The sequence below is a fragment of the Onychostoma macrolepis genome, chromosome 04, assembly GCF_012432095.1.
Source record: "Onychostoma macrolepis isolate SWU-2019 chromosome 04, ASM1243209v1, whole genome shotgun sequence".
Taxonomy (NCBI): domain Eukaryota; kingdom Metazoa; phylum Chordata; class Actinopteri; order Cypriniformes; family Cyprinidae; genus Onychostoma; species Onychostoma macrolepis.
The window spans coordinates 4,666,829-4,684,295 of NC_081158.1; positions in this window are offsets into that span (position 1 = coordinate 4,666,829).

The window sequence follows — 17,467 nt, forward strand, 5'->3', positions numbered from 1 at the left end:
ATCAAGTTCAAGACATTGATGCTTGCATATAGAAAAGCCAGAGGCTCAGCACCCTCCTACTTCCACTCAATATTAAGACTCTACATCCCCTCCAGAAGTCTGAGATCTACAAGAGAGTGACGCTTCGTAGTACTATCACAGAGAGGTACAAAATCACTTTCCAGGACATTTTTGTTCACCATTCTTGGCTGGTAGAATGATCTTTCCACCCACATCCCAAATCCCTGACAATTTCTCTTTTTAATAAAATTGTATTCTCTTTTAAACATACAAAAACACATAGAAAAACAATCAGTCATATAACAGTAAGTGGTAGACACAACAGCAATAAAAAAAATAAATACACAGATAAGTAAATGAAACCCTACATAAACAAGGGACACAATGTAAAAGCCCAATGATACATTTTAAAATTGGGGAGTGAAAGTCCACCGGCTGTTCTATCTATTTGCATTGTGGAGAGCTTAAGATGAGGAAGTTTACCATTTCAAAAACATTTGGTTACTATGCTCTGTAACCTATCCCAAAAACTGAGACAGGGCAGCATAGAGCTCACAAAGTTAATTCGGAAGAGCACATTCATTTTGATAATGGAGACCCGTAATGTAAAAGAATTTGGGAGTGAATGATTGCTGACTTTGACCAGTTTATCTTATATCTCGAAAACTCACTGACGCTGCCAAAGATAGATAGAATATAAAGTATGGACTGCAGCAGGTTGACTAAATAAAGAAGGACATCATCTGCATACAAAGAAATATGATGGCTGGTCCCACATAGTGTACTTGTCTGTGCATATTGTCTGCGCCAGCGGCTCAAGTGAAAGCGCAAAAAGAAACAGGCTTAGGGGGCATCCTTGTCGGGAACTTCTAGCTATGTAAAACAGTGAGGAACAAGTCCTACCTGTCAGCACCATGGCCATGGGGGTTGCTGGACCTGCATCATACGAATGTAAAAAGCCCCTATAGCCATGACCTTCAGCACAGAACACAGATATGGCCATTCCAGGTGATCAAACGCCTTCATAGCATCTAAGGAAAGGACAGAAGCAGGAACAGGTGAAGAAGAGGTTCCTTGTATTATATGGAGCAACGATTAAAGCCTTGAAGGTACAGAACTCACCTCTTCATGACCAAATTGACGATCTAGAGAACAGGGCTGGGATTCCTTAAACCTTCTTAACGCTATGTCGGTCTTAAGTTATACCTTAAGTTGTACCTTATTGTTAATATGTGTTTCCCGAAACATTCTTAGTTAAGTTGGGTCCTCCGGCACAGTGCAGGAGAAAGTTTTTTTTTTTTTTTTTGGTTCTACCATTTGACTTTTTTGTCCAAGAACTCTCAGGATCCTTAAAGAAATTTTCTTACTGCGTCCAACTTCGGCAGCGATGGTGCGTTGTGTGCGCACTTGCATCTCAACAATCCTGCCACATTCAAAAATAGAAAGCATTTTTTCCTTTGCCATCAGGAGGTCATGACAGTGTGACTGCCTGAAGGACAATGACATGAAAGCCATATGTCTGCACAGATTTTAACTTTTTAAGGCTATGGTCTTAAACTTATGATGAAACAGCCTGTTTGAGTTTAAATGCAGTTTTCAATAAATTGCCTATTCTCTATTTTTTTTGTCTCTTGCTCCTGTTTTTTCTTTTGGCATTTTGAAGCAGTACTTACAACCTAGTTACGATCCACCAGCGCGAAATGTGAATACTTGTAATGTTTCCCCTGGTCTTAAGATTTTGTTCAGGAGTGTATATGGGCATTATATTATGAAATGAAAATAAGGATTTCAACATGTCCTCTCCAAAAAGAAAAAGAAGAATTTCTCAGATGCAGAAATTGAAGTTTTAATATCGGAAGTGCATACAAAACGCAACATTTTATTTTCAAGTGTACATACTGGAGTATCAGTTCCTTAAAAAAAGGAAGCTTGGCAGCACATTACAAATGCTGTTAATGCAGTTTCATCTGTTAATCAAACAGTCCCGGAAGTTAAAGGAAATGTTTCAACATGAAGCTTGACTGCAAAAAACGCATTATTTCATTTTGACAAAATCGTATACAAACAGGAGGAGGACCACAACCATCATCAAGCGTATCTGCATGCAGTGAACGCATCATCAGTATAATTGGTGAACCCTCTGTTGGGTATAATTCCCAATGGTGACAGTGATGAACACCCCTTGCAGGAAAGCACTTCACCACAATCAGATGGTAAGGCTACAGTTTTATTAAATAATTTTGCTCAATTTTAAAGTGTTAAAACTAAGAGAGATAATAAATTTAGAGGAAATGCACTCTTCAGCTGATTTGATCATTTTTATTCTTTGTAAAGACAAATGCCAACTGTGTCCACCCATGAGACCACTGAAACGGCAACCAGACCCGTTCATCCTACAGCACCTGGACCGGTAGTATATTCCGCACCATCCCGCAGTGTTGGCTCTGCACAGACGGTTTTAAGTCAAGAAGTGCTGGATAAGCAAGACAAAATTTGTGAAGCTGTGTTGGCAATAAATAACACATTAAAAGGAAAAAATGCAAGCATCTGAGAAATATGTGACGCAATTAAACATAAAGAATAAAGTTTACAGAAACTATTTTGTGTGCGAGTTTTTAAATCGCATACATACACTCCTAGAAATGTTGAATTAGTTATTGTCGCTTTGCAACTGCAGCCACATGTATGACCATGTTTCGAATAGGCGACCTTGGAGGCTCCATACCAAGCTCAGGTCTAAGTATATCCTCTGGGTCTAGCAGGCCAATGTTGTGTAGAACGCAGCAGGCCAGTATTATTTCGCAAACTTTTTCTGGTCTGTATAATAGTGTACCACCTGATGTGTCCAAACACCGCCAGTGTCCCTTTAAGATTCTGTTTGAGCGTTCAATAACTGACCGAGTTTTTGCAGGATTTATCAAAGGGGTCATAAGCCATGGTGTCAGGGGATAACCACTGTCACCTAAGTGTGAGGGGAGAGGAAAAAATGAAAATAGGCCAACAGTTATTTCTAAAAACAGGGTTTACATACCAATTAGCCATCCGTCTTCAACTGCACCATTGTCCAAACATCTACCAACTGAGCTGCTCCGAAGGATGAAACTATCGTGAGTTCCATCCGGCCAGAGGGCCACTACATTAAGTAGTGCACATTTAGCAACACAAATTAGTTGCACATTGATGGAATGATGGAGTTTTTCCTATTCAGAAATGCAAATGCATCATTTGATGGTGCCTTGATGCGAATGTGTGTTCAGTCAATTGCCCCGATGACGTTTGGCAGGTTTGCAATTGCAAAGAATCTCTGTTTCACCTCCAACTGATGGACCAGGTTATAGGGGAATTTTATATATTGAGGCAGTAGCCATATTAGGCCATCAAGAACATCTGGGATGATGCGACTCATGGATGACTGAGATATCCCTGACCTGTCTGCAATCTCCCGCTGGAATGTTCCTGTTGCCAAAAAAACAAGCACGGACAGCACCTGCAAGTGTGCAGGAATGCTGTGGGATCTTCTGTTTCCCTTCTGAGTTTGGCCTCCAATATATTGCATAAATACAAAAGAAGTGGTCAAGACAAACTCGACAGAGCTACCCCATCAGCCCCGAAATTCAGCTGCTTGCAGCTCTCCATTTTTATGCAATGGGGAGTTTTCTAGAGGTGGCTGGCGATAGATATGTGGTGAGTAAGACCTTGGTGTGGCACTGCGTTCACTCAGTCACGAACATCCTGCTCCGTCATGCCACTGATTATATCTGGATGCCTTCCACTAGGCACGAAGTGATGGAGACGCATCTAGGCTTCCATGCTATTGCCAGTATTCCACAAGTAATAGACCTTGTTGATGGGACATTTATCCCCATCGCCAACCCATCAGCACTCTGTAAGGTTTTATCCTTTATTTATAAATTTTAGCTTTAGGGAATCAAATCGTAGAAATCCTTTGATCGGATTAATTGATATTAATCAAAAATGTATAGATTAATTGATATTAATCAAAACTGTATAATTTATACCTTATTAACGACTCGACCAGCGAGTATTAATACAGTATATTTTAGCAATTCTTCTTATTGTTGATAATAATACAGAATTGATTGGGAAATCTTTGAGCACAGGTAACACGATCTATGGCAAATAATTTAAGATTTGAAAATCACGGCACCAGACTTATTCATTAAAAATGAATCGAGAGTTTATTTACTATTCTAGGGTACAAAACACATACACACACATACACACTTTATGGCAAGATAAAAGCAGTTTGAAGAAAGTTAAGCTATTCTCTTTTCCTGAGAATAAAGACGACCTTGGGACGTCACAAACAGAAGACTCGACTTATGGTTATCTTTTACGATTCATTCAATTCAAACTTCAGAGAATTAGAGATTTGTTTGTTCTACTTGCTGTGAGTTGAGTTGAAGGCAATTCTTCTCTCTGGGGGGTTGGTTGCTGGAGGGAAGCCCTGGACTTTCCTGCTGACGTGTTGTTGTCACGTGACGTCACTCGGGATTCCTCCTTTGGATTTGATGGCTTCCTGGCAGCGCGCGAATAGCAAGTTTGAAGTTCTTACGCGGCGGCTTTGCAAGTTTTCTTTGGTCAGACGTGGACAGGGTGTTAAAGTCTTTTGAGATGATCAGCCAAATGTTTCGCAGCACGATCAGGGGGGGCAACGCCCAGACTTTCAGCCAAGTTTCCTTGCAGTTTCACCAGTTGTTCAACAGTGGTTCCAACCCAACCTTTGCAAAGTTGGGTGTCTGTTTTATCAGACAGAACTAAGTCCATTCTGTTCACTGTCTGACCCAATCACATTGTCTCTGTAGGACGGAGCCCCGCCCAGCACGACTTCTTTTTCGTGCATACATTATCTGCTAATAAATATGTCACCTGGAGGAAATATCCTAGCACATTTTTTATAAAGTGTTATAATCATACCTTATGTTTTTACCTACTATACGGGTTAAGTCGTAGATTAAAATATCCTAAGTTCTAATAACTACAGCAAGATAAACGAAACATAAAATACCACATTCATATATATATTGTCTCTTGAGTATATTGCTTTAATAGCAGCAGTCTTTTCTTAATTGTCCTTTTGAAGATCCTCTGTGCGACTAGAGTCTCTTTGTTGTCCGAGTAAAAGAGGTGGCATCCTCTTGGAATGCAGTGAAGAAAAGGGGTTTTGTTATGAGGTCACCAGGATGTCTGTGCTGTAGGTTTGTTGAGGTCTGGTTAACATACTGTATATCTGTCTTTCCTTGTTGATACCATCATTGAATTATGGTCAAAAGCAGTCAGGGGACTCAGGGAGGGTCTGTGCTGGAGCATGTCCAGATTCCCCGTGCTTTGTACTGTCTGTTTATTCGACTTTATTTATGGTAAACTGGTCAGGAATAACATTGAAGATTGGTTCTTCAAGGGATGGCCAGATGTTCTCCTCCCAGCTTCATGAGATGATAAGGGGAACAGACAGGAAGCTTAGTCAGATACTTTGGGCGTTGGGTTGGTCATTTGTAACTTTTACGAGCTGATGATGGAAGATCAGTTCCAGTGGAATGTTCTTAAGTTAAACTCGTGTGTGCGTTCTTTTCGACCAGGTTCTACAACTCGATCAGGCCTTGATTTGTCGTAAGGGCTTTGTGGCCATCAATGTCCAAGTGGTGGTAGACAAAAGAGGGATGTTTACTGACATGGTGGCAAAGTGGCCTGGTAGAACACATAACAGCTTTGTGTGGGCCAATTCAGCGGTGGGTCAAGATGCAGAAAGAGGGGTTTTTGGGCAGAGCATTTTTTTAGGAGACAGTGGCTACCCCCTAAGAATCTATCCTTTAAATCCAGTCACCAAGCCCACCACGCAGGCTGAGCACAATTACAACATTGCACACGTCCATTCCCGCAACTTGGTGGAGCTCTCAATTGGGCGCTGGAAGATGCATTTCTGGTGCCTGCATAAATCAGCTGGAGGGTTGCGTCTGAAGCCATAAAAGTGATGTGCAATAGTTGCAGCCATGCTACACAACATTGCAGTCAGTGGAGGTACAGCTTTGCCAGAAGAGGAGGAAGAAAAAGAAGAGGAAGAAGGTGTCTACAACCCACCTGAACTAAGAGATGCTCTACATGCTGCTGATGTACAAGTGAGGCAGCAATTCATTCACACCATTTTTGGTTAAAGTATATTTTGCACTCTATTTTTCTTTTTACATCACTACACAGCATTCCACCTTTTTGTGGACATGTCCCTGCCATTTTTTGTTGCAGTTGTGCACAGCCCAGTTCAGTGTTTACATCAGTCCCCACTGCAATTGTAACAAATCTAAATTTATAAGAAGTCAAAAGGTACATTAGTTTTCCAGGTGGCTTCAGAATACACATACCTCAACACAAAAGTCACGGTTTATAAGTTTAGTTCATGACATTGTTAGGAGTCAACACTTGGTTCAATAGTTGTGCTTAACCAAATTGGTGTTTATTCAAACAAAAACTGTCACGGTTCATGGGCTCATGGTCTCATCCTCACTCTGTTTGTGTGTGTGTGTCTGATTGAGGCTGATTCGCTCCAGCTGCGGATCATTTACAGCGCTATATTAGACCCTTTCACGCTGTCCTTTGTTGTCAGATCCTTGGATTGTCTGCCGTGTCCTGGTCAGTGGTTTCCATCAGTTCCTGCTTCCTGATTCTTCATCTCCCGATTCTCCGTCATCTCCTGGCCTCCGTCACTGGATACTGGCTGCCCATTGCATCCCGGCGCTACCTGCCTACCTGCGTGGTGCACGACCCACTTCTTTCACTTTGTGTAAGCTTGATGTGATCCTCAATAAACTGCTCTTGTTTTCCGCATTTGAATCCTCCAGTCTTTATTCATGACAGAAGGATCTGACCACAATATGGATTCAGCAGAGGCTCGCGGTTTTCAGAAACTGTTAGTCAACAACAACGCTCGTATGGATTGGCAGGAGGAGAACTTGTTGACCACCGGACGAGCCGTGCAGGCGTTGGTAGCGCAGGTGTCCGAGCTCACCACCCAGATGCAACTGCTGAGATCACCCGCTGCGCCACCCCCACCGCCTGTTCTCCCAGTCCCCGTGAACAACGACCCTCAGCACGAACCCAGACTCCCTACACCGGAGGTGTACGCCAGAGACACTAACCTTTGTGGAGTGTTCCTGACTAAGTGTTCTCTGTTTTTCTCCCTCCAGCCACAGACTTTCTCCAGGGAGGCGTTGAAGGTGGCCTTAGTTCTGACATTGCTGTCGGGGAAGGCAGCATTGTGGGGAACGGCAGTGTGGGAGAATCGCCATCCATGTTGTTCCTCGTTCCGCTCACTTTCCCAGGAGATGAAAAGGGTTTTCGATTGGTCACTCAGAATCCAACTTCCTGGCGTCAGCAACTATCATGGGTTGAGTACGCACATAACTCGTTACTGGTGTCGTCCACGGGCCTCTCACCGTTTGAATGTAGTTTAGGTTACCAGCCACCTCTTTTTCCTAGTATGGAATCCGAAGTTGCGGTCCCCTCTGCTCACGCCTTCGTCCAGAGGTGTCACCATACCTGGACGAGAGCTCTAGAGACTCTCCTCCGGGTGGGGGTGCGCACCAAGGCTAACGCTGATCGCCACCGGTCGAAGCCTCCCGTCTATGTTTCTTTTTTGTCTGCCATAGTAGCTGTTGATTATATGTTTTGTGTTTTGTGCTTTTATTGAGTATGTCATTCAATTACAGAAATTAGTGATTTACACAAATAATGTGATACAGCTCCTGCACAATCAACCTTGGTTGTGGAATAAATGAATACACTATGGCAAATATATTATGATAATATAAATTACCCTTTCAAAGGGCAGTGAAGGCATACTACCAGTGTAGCAGGTTGAGGCATGATACAGTGCCCTCCAAAAGTATTGGAACAGTGAGGCCAATTCCTTTATTTTTGCTGTAGACTGAAAACATTTGGGTTTGACATCAAAAGATGAATATGAGATGAGAGATCAGCATTTCAGCTTTTATTTCCAGGTATTCATATCTGGATCTGACACACAACTTAGAAGATATCACCTTTTGTTTGAACCCACCCATTTTTCATGTGAGCAAAAGTATCGGAACAGATTGACTTAAACTAGATTAAAGTGAATAAGACTTAATATTTAGTTGCAAATCCTTTGCTTTCAATAACTGCTGTCTGTGACCCATTGACATCACCAAACTTTTGCATTCTTCTTTTGTGATGCTTTTCCAGGCTTTCACCGCAGCCTCTTTCAGTTTTGGGGGGTTACTCCCTTCAGTCTCTTCTTTAGCAGGTAAATTGCATACTCTACAGGGTTTAAGTGTGGAGATTGACTTGGCCAGTCTAAAACCTTCCACTTTTTGCCCTTATGAACTCCTTTGTTTTGGGTCATTATCTTGCTGCATGATGAAGGGTCTCCCAATCAGTTTTGTTGCATCTTTCTGTAAATTGTCTGACAAAATATTTCTGAAGACTTCAGAGTTAATTTTGCTGCTGCCGTCATGCGTTACATCATTAATGAAGATTATTGAGCCTGTCCCAGAAGAAGCGATGGAAGCCCAAACCATTACATTACCTGTGTACACTGTGTTTCAGATGAGCTTGTATGTTTGGGATCATGAGCAGATCCTTTCTTTCTCCAAACTTTAGCCTTTCCATCACTTTGGTCCATAAAATCAGTCCATAAAACCTTGTCCCAGAATTTTTGAGGCTCGTCTCCTATTGTTCTCGCTAATGAGTGGTTTGCATCTTCTGGTGTAGCCTCTGTACTTTTGTTCATGAAGTCTTCTGCAAACAGTAGATTGTGATACCTTCACTCCTGCCCACTGGAGGTTGTTGCTGATGTCACTAACAGTTGTTTCAGGGTGTTTCTTTACAGCTGTCACAATGTTTCTGTCATCAACTGCTGATGTTTTCCTTGATCTACCCGTTCGAGGTGTGTTACTTAGTACAGTGGTTTCTTTCTACCTCAGGATGTTCCAAATGGTTGTATGTGCTATTGCCAGTGTTTGTGCAATGGTTTGATTGATTTTTCATCTTCTCTCAGCTTCACAATTGCTAATTTTTCACCCATAGACACCTCTCTGGTTACACGTCTAACTAACTATAAATGCAGTCTGCATGGATCTGAAACTGAGCACAGACATTCAGTGCTATTTATTGTTTGAATAATCAATTAATAGGACACACCAGGGCAACAAAACACCTGTCAGTCACATGTTCCAATACTTTTGGTAACATGAAAAATGGGTGGGCTCAAACAAAAGGTGATATCTTGTAAATTGTGTATCAGATCCAGATGAAAATACCTGTACCTAAAAGATGAAATGTTAATCTCTCATCTCATATTTATCTTTTGATGTCAAACCCAAATGTTTTCAGTCTACAGCAAAAATAAAGGAATTGGCCTCACTGTTCCAATACTTTTGGAGGGCACTGTATGTTTGGGCCTGAGGTTACATGTTTGCACAAAATTATATAAAACATTAAGGGTTGGATGTAGTTTGCAATTTGGATTATTATTATTTTTATAAGATCCCATGAGTCCTGATAAATGCAATTTCAACTATTTCTGAAGTGCTTCTTGTTGGTAAACCCGCTTACCAGAATGTTTTTTTCTGCTGGAATTGTGTGTATATATATATATATATATTTTTTTTTTTTCATTTGTTAAAAGCTGTTAAATTATTGAGCAGTGTGTCATGTAGTTTTTTTCCCCCTTGTATTTTATGTGGTGACCACTGGGATGTGCTCTGGGCATATATTTTTCTTCCCTTACGTAATGTATTTTGAAATGCGAATGTAAAAGTTTCTCTTAAGTTCGTTGCTTTCTAACAGGAAAGAGTTTTTGTCTTTATTTAAAATGAACACTTCTTTTATAAAGAACACCACTTTATCACATAACGCAGTGAACCAGCCCATGCATAGAGTGAATAACTGATTCTCGAACCATTGATATCAACCAATTTAGCACTGTTATGGTCTAAAGTGGTCTAGGGAAGACCGCAACAGAACTAAAAATGGTTGGTGGTGAGGCACTGTGCGACGGCAGAGAAAACGTCTCCAGACCCAGAAAAGGTTACAATAACCCACACAGCCATGGTAGTTCAGCAAAAAGATAAGTTTTTATTTACTGTCTAAACAAAAGTAACATTAAAGGAGTATTAACTTCAGAAGGGGGCAAGGCCAAAATAACAAACATAAAAGGAGCTAACTGTATAAACCAACTGACTAAACTTCAAAGAAAAGAAAAGAAAATACAGCAGATTAAAATAACTCCCTAAACTAACATAAACAGGAGAATAAGTAATACAAAATAGCACCCACCTTCCTACTAAACCCAAAACAAAAGACATGAATTAAAGCTTAAAATTTATAATGGGCTACTGAAGTTAACACTCACTTCTCTGTAGATTAAGGATCAGTCTTAGCTGTAATCAACGAAACCAACGGTAGAAACTCTACTTCAACAATCTCAACTCAATTGAGATATTGGTACACCAAAGCACCAATTAGGGCTTCACAATAAATTCTGAAGTCTAAGGATGAGTTCTCAGCCGTCGCACACCATCCAGCCACCACCACCTATTGGTCTGAGTAGCAGCTGTAGTTTAAATACTTGCTCTCTTCTCCCATTCCCCAATCACAGCAGAGCTCTTAATTAGTCTCAGGTGGGAGATACAGGTTCTGCAGGGAGAGAGAGAGAGAGAAAGAGAAAACAAGGCACGGAATTCACACAACAGAACATTACGGCTCTGGACGTAACAAGCACCACCACCATGGACAGCACCTGATAACGTCACACGTAAGAAGGTATATCTTAAGCAGCATCCTAAGGTATAGTTCGGGGAACGCGCCTAGAACAGGTACACCTTTAGTTAAGGCATACCTTTAGAGCAGTGATGGGCAAACTTAGCCCTTCCAGGCCACTTTTCTACAAACAAGATAATAAATACAAATCAGGTGGGGATGATAAACGATGATTAACTAATGACAAAAACTGAAACAAAACCAAATAAGAGTAAACAGGAACTAGAGGGGCAAACACGTTACAGTTAAAGCAAAATTGTTGAGAATGTGTAGACCAGATGTCGATCGCTGCATCGGAGGGTGAGCTCTCTCTCTCTGGGGTTGACGGCTCGGCTGCGTTGCCCCCTTCGGGTGTGGTAGCGTTGTCCGAGCCAGACCCAGAGATGACGGGCTGCCGAGAATGTCGGGCTTGTGTGGAATCCTCCACCGCGTCCCGATCCTTCGAGGCTGGACGAGTGGTTTCTCGGTAGGGGTCGCGCTGGTTCTCAGTGCCCCACTCCGGTGCCATTCTTTCCGGAAGTGCATGAGGAGCTTACAAGATTGTGGAAGGCACCTTTCACTGCCCGAAACAAATATTGTGTCTCCTCCACTCTCACCACCCTCGATGGTGGGGTCGCTTTGGGGTATGCAGGCATCTCCTCGGTGGAGCGGTCTGTGGCCATGCAACTGTGTCCAACAGCCGTTACCACTCTGCGGGGTGACCCTTGTCTTCCCTCACGTGTCTCCCTTGCACGTCCAGACCCCCGCCAAACCTGGCGGCAAGTGCAAAAGGCCCTGAGACGGGTGACCCAGAGATGGAGGAGACTGCTCATCGGGAGATGGTGACCGCACCACTCCCTCCCCCGGAATCTTTGTTTCATTTTGTTTTTGTTTGGTACCCAAAACATCAGTAAAAGAGCAGTTTCCTCATTCTCTGGGTCTCAAGAGGAGGAGAGCGGTGAACCATGCATCACGGGATCACTTCCCTCTCCTCCTCTCTCGCCAGCAGTCAGCAGGCAGTTGCCCAAGAGCACCCCTCCTGCCCATTCGTGGAACTAGGTAAGAGCGGTAGCACTCGAGTCCCCGCTTCAAGTCGTCACACGCCGGGCTGTCACAAGCCTCAAGCTGGGTTCCCCGTTGGTCCCGCTGGTACGGTCTCTCGGAGCCTGGCTTGCACTCCCCAGTCCGACTCGGCTACACGATTCAGTTTGCCCGGCGTCCCCCCAAGTTCAGGGGCATCTGGTTCACTTCAGTCAAGGCCGTAGATGCCCCTGTCTTGCGTGCGGAAATTGCAGTCCTGCTGGTGAAGGACACGATAGAGCCGGTTCCTCCAGCCGATATGAGGTTGGGGTTTTACAGCCCTTACTTCATTGTGCCCAAGAAAAGCGGTGGGTTATGACCGATTTTGGATCTGCGAGGCATATGGGGCATATGGCTGCAGCTGCGGCGATAGTTCCGCTTGGTCTGCTCCATATGAGACCGCTTCAGCACTGGCTCCATGGCCGAGTCCCGTGGTGGAAGTGGAGACGCGGTACTCACCGGGTTCAGATTACACCGGCCTGCCACAAAACCTTTAGCCTGTGGACAGATCACTTGTTCCTTCGGGCAGGAGTGGCACTTCCTGGGGAGTGGAGACTCCATCCCCAGGCGGTCCGGCTGATTTGGAGTCGGTTCGAGTTGCTCAGGTAGACCTGTTTGCATCTCCGGAAACCACCCACTGCCAGTGGTTCTACTCCCTGTCCAAGGCAACGCTTGGCACGGATGCACTGGCACACAGCTGGCCCCAGGGCCTGCGTAAATATGCATTCCCCCCAGTGAGCCTGCTAGCACAGACACTGTGCAAGATCAGGGAGGACGAGGAGCAGGTCTTGTTAGTGGCTCCATATTGGCCCAACAGGACCTGGTTCCCAGAACTCATGCTCCTCGCGACAGCCCCTTCCTGGCCGATTCCTCTGAGGAAGGATCTGCTTTCTCAGAGACGGGGCACCCTCTGGCACCCGCGTCTAGACTTGTGGAAACTCCATGTGTGGTCCCTGGATGGGACGCGGAGGTTTTAGGTGACCAGCCCCAGGAGGTAGCTCTCACTATCACTTCAGCACGAGCACCGTCCACAAGACGGGCCTATGCGCTGAAGTGGAACCTGCTCGTCGAATGGTGTTCCTCTCACCATGAGGACCCCCGGAGATGTTCGATCAGAGCCGTGCTTTCCTTTTTGCAACAAGGGTTGGAGGGTAGGCTGTCCCCCTCTACCCTTAAGGTTCATGTTGCTGCTATTTCCACTCACCACGACCCCGTAGAGGGGAAGTCGGTGGGGAAGAACGATCGGGTCGTCAGGTTTCTTAGGGGGGCCAGGAGGTTAAATCCTCCTAGGCCTCCCTCACCAACTCTCTTGGGATTTGGCATTGGTGCAAGAGCCCTACAAACTGCCCCCTTTGAGCCTTTGCAGTCAGTCGAGTTGAAGTTTCTCTCTATGAAAACCCTACTCCTGACTGCGTTGGCCTTGATCAAGAGGGTGGGGGACCTGCAGGCATTTTCGGTCGACGAGTCATGCCTTGAGTTTGGGCTGGCTGACTCCAGTGCAACACTGAGGCCCCGGCCCGGCTATGTGCCCAAGGTTCCTACCACTCCCTTCAGGGACCAGGTGGTGAACCTGCAAGCGCTGCCCCTGGAAGATACAGACCCAGCCCTAGCATTGCTCTGTTCTGTACGCGCACTGCGACAGTACGTGGATAGAACTCAGAGCTTCAGGACCTCAGAACAGGTCTTTGTCTGTTACGGAGGACAGCAGAAGGGGAAGGCTGTCTCCAAGCAGAGGATGGCCCACTGGATAGTGGATGCCATCACCTTGGCCTACGAAGCACAAGGTGTGCCCTGCCCGCTCAGATTGCATGCTCACTCCACTAGGGGTGTCGCATCGTCCTGGGCGCTGGCTCGTGGTAACTCGCTAGCAGACATCTGTAGGCTTTACGAACGATTTACACAAAAATTCGTTCTGCTCGTGTTTCATGAACGAGGCCCATTGTACTAATTAACCCAATATGTGTGGCCTCAGAAAAAGTGTTTTATACAGTAATCAAAGTGTACTCTATTAAACACTTAAATATGCTAAAATAAACTTGAGTAAGAATACATAACATACAGTATGTACTAATTACTGTACCACAGTATACAGTACATTACTTCACATACATGAACATTAACGCCATGTTCGCTGAGAAGATATGCCTCTCTGGGTGTTGGTGGTCTTACAACTGGTGAACCCAGAAAGATTACATTTGTTTTAATGATGCAGTTTTTGGCAAGTTTGTACCCATGTAATATCTGCTCAACAAAGTCCTTGCTTAGTTGATTAATTCTATTGCTATAAACGATTGTCAAAAGTCTTGGAACGCTTTGAAAAATGTGCCATGGAAGAGCTTTTGCAAGCTGCCATTATGATTTTTTTAAAATTAAAGCGCTTTGGCACCATAGTGTATATTTAGAGCATGCTCTAAAATGTGCACATTGAAACTGACATGACATTTGCCATACAGTCTCTCAAAACAGTCACTTTGGTGACACTAACAGTTATGATAATCAAGATAAAAGGATTGTAGCATCATATAAGGGTAGGTCACAGACGTATGAATAAGTTTTACTTGACTTTTGAATTTTTGTTTTTATAATAAAGTACTGGATATTAAGGCTTCTATTAAGCCATTGACATTTGATCCCCCAGTGATCTGTTCACCAACAGATTTGTTAACTTGTTTTCATCCTATTTCCTTCGTACAGCTTGCTGATATTGTTTTTAAGGTTAAATCGTCCAGCTGGGAGTCTGATGTCATCCCAGCTCATCTTTTTAAGGAAGTGTTTGCAACTTTGAGTCCGGCCGTAACGACCATCATTAATAATTCTTTAGCAAATGGAGTTGTACTAGCGAGTTTCAAACATGCTGTGGTTCACCCTCTGCTTAAGAAAACTCATCTTGATCCATCTATCCTCATTAAGTTCAGACCTATTTCCAAATTGCCTTTTATCTCAAACTATTAGAGAAAGTTGTTTTCAGTCAGTTGGATTCCTACATCAGTATGTCCAATGTTTTGGATCCTTTCCAGTCGGGTTTTAGATCTCTGCACAGCACAGAAACTGCATTGTTGAAAGTTAGCAATGACCTTTTGCAAGTTCTTGATACTGGTTCACATGCGGTTCTTGTTTTGTTGGATTTAAGTGTGGCAATCGATACAGTTGATCATAGTATTCTCCTACATCGGTTGGAAAAGTTGGTGGGTATTCAGGGTGTCGCTTTGCAGTGGTTGGCTTCTTATCTCAAAGACAGAACCTTCTCAGTGAGCACTGGGAAGTATTCTTCTTCGTCGTGCTCCATTGTCATGTGGTGTGCCCCAAGGGTCCATTTTAGGCCCTCTTCTCTTTTCACTTTACTTGCTTCCCTTGGGTGCCATTTTTAAGAAATATAAGATCTCCTACCACTGCTATGCTGACGATACACAGTTCTATCTTCCAGCAAAAACTGACAGCAGTGACTCTTTGGATGTGCTTTACAACTGTTTTGAGGAGATAAAAGGTTAGATGGCTAATAATTTTCTTCAATTAAATGAAAGCAAAAGTGAAATTATGATTTTAGGCCACTCTAGGACTTTATCTGTTTTTAATTTAGGGTCTCTCTCTGCCAGTGTTCAACACGATGTAAGAAATCTTGGGGTTACATTCGATTCGTTACTCAACTTTGAGAAACAAATTAGCACAGTGGTAAAGGGCAGCTTCTTCCATCTGAGATCAATTGCTAAACTAAAACAGTCATTGCCCCACAAAAATTTGGAGACTGTAATACATGCTTTCATAACATCACGCCTGGATTACTGTTACTCCCTTTATTGTGGCCTGCCTCAAACAGCAATTTCTCGTCTGCAAGTTGTCCAAAATGCTGCAGCGAGGCTTCTTATTGGAACAAAAAAGAGGGATCACATTTCTCCAATTTTAGCATCTTTACATTAGCTTCTGGTAAAGTTTAGAATTGATTTTAAAATAGCTGTCTTTGTGTACAAGGCTTTATCTGGCCTTGCATCTAAATACATCAGTGACCTTCTCATTCCTTACTCTCCTCAAAGAGCACTTAGGTCTAATAATCAGCTTCTCTTAACTGTCCCATGTTGTCGCTGTAAAACCAAGGGTGGTCGGACTTTTTCAGCTGCAGCCCCTAAACTTTGGAATAGTTTGCCTGTAAATGTGAGACTTGCTCCTTCACTAGCTAGTTTTAAATCTGTCTTCAAATCTTATTTGTTTTCTCTGGCTTTTGATTAATGTTAGTTAAGGCTATGATGTCAATTTGCTCTGATCCTGTTTTATGTGTTTAATTTTCATATGATGCATGTTTTCTTTTCTGCTTTTTATATACTGTATTTTGTTGTACAGCACTTTGGTGCAACTCTATTGCTTTTAAATGTGCTATAGAAATACATTTTGACTTTGACTTGACTTGACACGCTGGATGTTGAAGCCATGTTTTGTAGTTTTTTCCCCCTAAAATCTAATGGAAAAATGGACAGCATCAAATAGAGTTTTGTGCTTCAGGCCCAAAATATAAACAACTTATTTAAACTTTAAATTATAAAAGAAAAACGTTTTACTGGTTAACATACTTTTAATATGACCAGTCCATCTTCTCTTAGTAGCTGTTGGTACTGCTGTGTCTTTTTGTAGGTACAACTTTAACTAATGTCACTGACTAACAAATAACATCTGTGCCAAAAGAGGGATTAAATATTTAAGCCCTTTTACAGACTTAAATTATACAAAGTTAATTATGTAAGGCTAATATATCAAATAAACTTAGATTTAAGGATATTACCTCTTACATTATCTGGCAGAAAATAAAAGATTAAATTGAACCACAGTTTTTATTCTTTTTCCCAGCAATATTCCAACTGATATCAATGTTCAGTGGCCCAGGGTTCGATATAAAACATTACAGTTGCCAAGGTCCCAAGAAGGATGGGCGCTTTCAAATTTTAAGAACTTTTGGATAGCATCCCCAGCTGCGAGCAATGGTAGTTTGGCTGTTTGATGATAGTGGGACTAGGTGGTTAGAAATTAAAAAGTTTTCTACTTTATACAGGCTCCTCTATTCCCCCCCCCCCCACCCCCCTCTCTCACTTATTAAGCAACACTGGGAGTCGGACCTTTGCCTCACATTTGAAGGTGAGATCTGAAGCCAGATCTTGTCTCGTGTCCATACCTCTTCTATTTATGCACAGCATGGTCTTGTCCAATTAAAATTTATTAATCGAATCTATTGGACAAAAGTGAGGTTGGTAACAATTTGGCAGGATGTTGATCCTATATGTGATCGTTGTCGTCAGGCCCCTCCAGACTTAATACATATGTTTTGGTTATGTCCATCCGTAACTTCATTTTGGCTATCAATTTGCGCCAGCGCAAACTGTCTTTTGACCTTAAAATAGTACTGTTGGGTTTTACTAAAGACCCGCATTGAAGAATTAGCGCTGAAAAGGCGTGGACAGAGTTATTTTTGCACCTGACCTTATTTATTATGCATTTGTAGGAGTTTTCCTTTCAGACGCAAAATTTATTTTTATTTTTGGTATTCAAATGAATCACGCAACGAGATTTACTAACGTTTACGTTCGTCAAATTACTGGTATTTGTGCCATTTATT